The following is a 2,670-nucleotide window of genomic DNA, read 5'->3' on the forward strand; positions in this document are numbered from 1 at the left end:
GTGAGCTCTCTGGGTGTGCGAAGAAACTTGCCCCCAACAATTTCCTCCTGACCCTGTACGAAACAAGACTATTTTCATCACATATACCTGAGCCCTTACAGTGCAGAAGGTTTTGAATTTTGAAGGCGGTGTCAAATTCTACAAACGTCTTCCCGGAACGACCTTGGGAGGAATTTACAGCCTCTCCGGTCCCAGCCTCAATAACTCAGCGCATGTGATGTTGACACGACTGTCACTCTCCTTCGTGCCCATACCCAGTCGGGAGCTCCCAGCCCCCCTCTGAGAATGAGATCTCCTCCAGTGAGGACCCGCCCGCAGCTCCACGGAGGACCACATCAGGAGCATCGGTGGTTTGGAAATGAGCGTTCTGGCAGGTTTGTTACAGATCAATTGCTTCTTTGTTGCTGTGTTTCACTGTAATTATGATAATTAGTTTTCCACGCATGGAGTGGACAGGATAGGCTTGGTGCTCGAATATTTAAAAAGATGTCCCCAGTGAGGAAAACCACCCCCGTCATTCCAGCACACAGAAGCCGGCAAGCACAGTGGTCAGGGCGATAGCTGGGCTTCATCACCTGGTACCCAAGACAAAGCGTGGAGGGGGCTGCTGAAGAGCCCAGGCGCTTTCTTGCTGAAAACACTTACAAACCTGCAAATAATGCAATTTAACAAAAGCCCATTTTTGAGGTTGACTTTACGATAAATTATGAACATTCTTCTAGCTTGTCATCTTTTGTGTTTTATCTGTCTTGCAGCCAAAGCAAAACTTAAAAACCCAAATCTAAGCCCATTCACAGCTCCGCTAGAGGTCTGTGCCTGGACACACATCAGTGCCAAGGTGGTCACCGAGGCGCTTCACTCCGTCAAGTCTTCTTCCCTAAACAGGCTGCTCTTGTGAACAGCTGGAGCTGCCTCCCGGGCCCGCAGGGGAACGGGCCTAGTATTTTATGGTTATTAACCTCCCGTTGTTAAGTTCTCAGTGCTGTGTGCTACCTGCGCTGTGATTTGTTACTTGTGAATATTAAGTGTTGCCCTTATTGAGAACATATTTTTCTCTTTATGAGCATCACGGAACCGCAGGCCTCCAGCCGCTTGGCGAGGGTGGCAGTGGGTGAGGCTCTGGTGTGAGCTGTCACACGGGCAGAGGTCGGGGCATCTGGAGGCGGTCAGCCCGAGCCTGTCTCTCATCCTCCCAGGGTCTCTGGGGGCCAGCTCTGGCATTCCTGCAGAGGATGAGGGGCAAGAATGAGACAGCCCGTGACCTCAGGCACAGAGGAAGGGCAGGAGGGCACGCGCAGCGGTGAGGGGGAGGCTTTGCGACTCCAGGCTGCATCCAGCCGCTGTGAGGTTTTCCCTGCTTGACACCAGGGCTGAGTCCTTGCTCTTCAACTCCTCCTGCTCCCCGAGCACGTGAGAGGTGCCCAGGGCCCATGGGTCTGCGTCTCAGGCGTGGGCCTCTGCCAGCAGCAGCAAAACAGCCCTACAGGTGCCATGTGACGGAGCGATCACCGGGGGTGAGATACCTGCCGAGCCTCCTGAGACGGGGAGCTGTTTCCAGCTGCTCATCCGAAGGTGCCCTTTTCACTCGGATTGAGACCTCTGGGAAATGACTTTTACTCTTTTGAGAAAAGAATTAACATTTAGTTTCCTATTTCGGTGACAGAAGGACTTTTTGCATTTTTCTGTCACTAAGCTATACATCTTGGCCTTCCCACAAAAACCTGTGACTTCTCCAAGATTTGTGAACCGGAGGAGCACTGAGCTGCCAAGCAGGCAAGCGTACGGTATGTGTGTGTGAGTGTGAGCGTATGTGTCTGAACGTGTGTGTGTGTGTCTGTGAGTACGTGTGTGTCGTATGAGTGCGTGTGTATAAGTGTGTGTGTGAGCGTGCATGTGTGAGCATGTGTGTGTGTGTGCAAGCACACGTGTGAGCATGTGTGTGAGTGTGTGTGTGAGTGTGTGTGAGTGCATGTGTATGTGCATATTTCTGAGCATGTGCATGAGCATGTGTGTGTGAGTGCGCGTGTGTGAGTGCGTGTGTGTGAGTGTGTGCGTGTGTGTGCGTGTGTGTGAGTATATGAGTGTGAGAGTGTGAGTGCGTGTGTGTGAGTGCATGTGTGTGAGTGTGGGTGTGTGAGTGCGTGTGTGTGAGTGCGTGTGTGTGCGTGTGTGTGAGTGAGTATGTGTGAGTGTGTGTGTGTGAGTATATGAGTGTGAGAGTGTGTGTGAGTGTGTGTGAGTGCATGTGTACGTGCATATTTCTGAGCATGTGTGTGAGCGTGTGTGTGTATGAATGAGAGTGTGTGTTTGAGTATGTGAGTGTGTATGTGAGTGTGTATGTGTGTGAGTGTGTGTGTGAGAGTGTGTGCAAGTGTGTGTGAGAGTGTGTATGTGACCATATATCTGTGAGTGTATGTGTTTGAGTGCATGTGTGTGAGTGTATGAGTGTGAGAGTGTGTGTTTGAGTGTGAGTGTGTATGTGTGTGTATGTGTGTATGTGAGTGTGTGTCTGTGACTGTGTGTGTGTGAGAGTATGTGTCTGTGTATGTTGTGTGAGTGTATGTGAGTGTGAGAGTGTGTCTGTGAGTGTATGTGTGAGTGTGTGTGAGAGTATGTGTCTGAGTGTGAGTGTGAGAGTGTGTCTGTGAGTGTGTGTCTGTGAGTGTATGT

Source organism: Oryx dammah, unplaced genomic scaffold, assembly GCF_014754425.2.
Source record: "Oryx dammah isolate SB20612 unplaced genomic scaffold, SCBI_Odam_1.1 HiC_scaffold_14, whole genome shotgun sequence".
In the NCBI taxonomy this organism is placed as follows: domain Eukaryota; kingdom Metazoa; phylum Chordata; class Mammalia; order Artiodactyla; family Bovidae; genus Oryx; species Oryx dammah.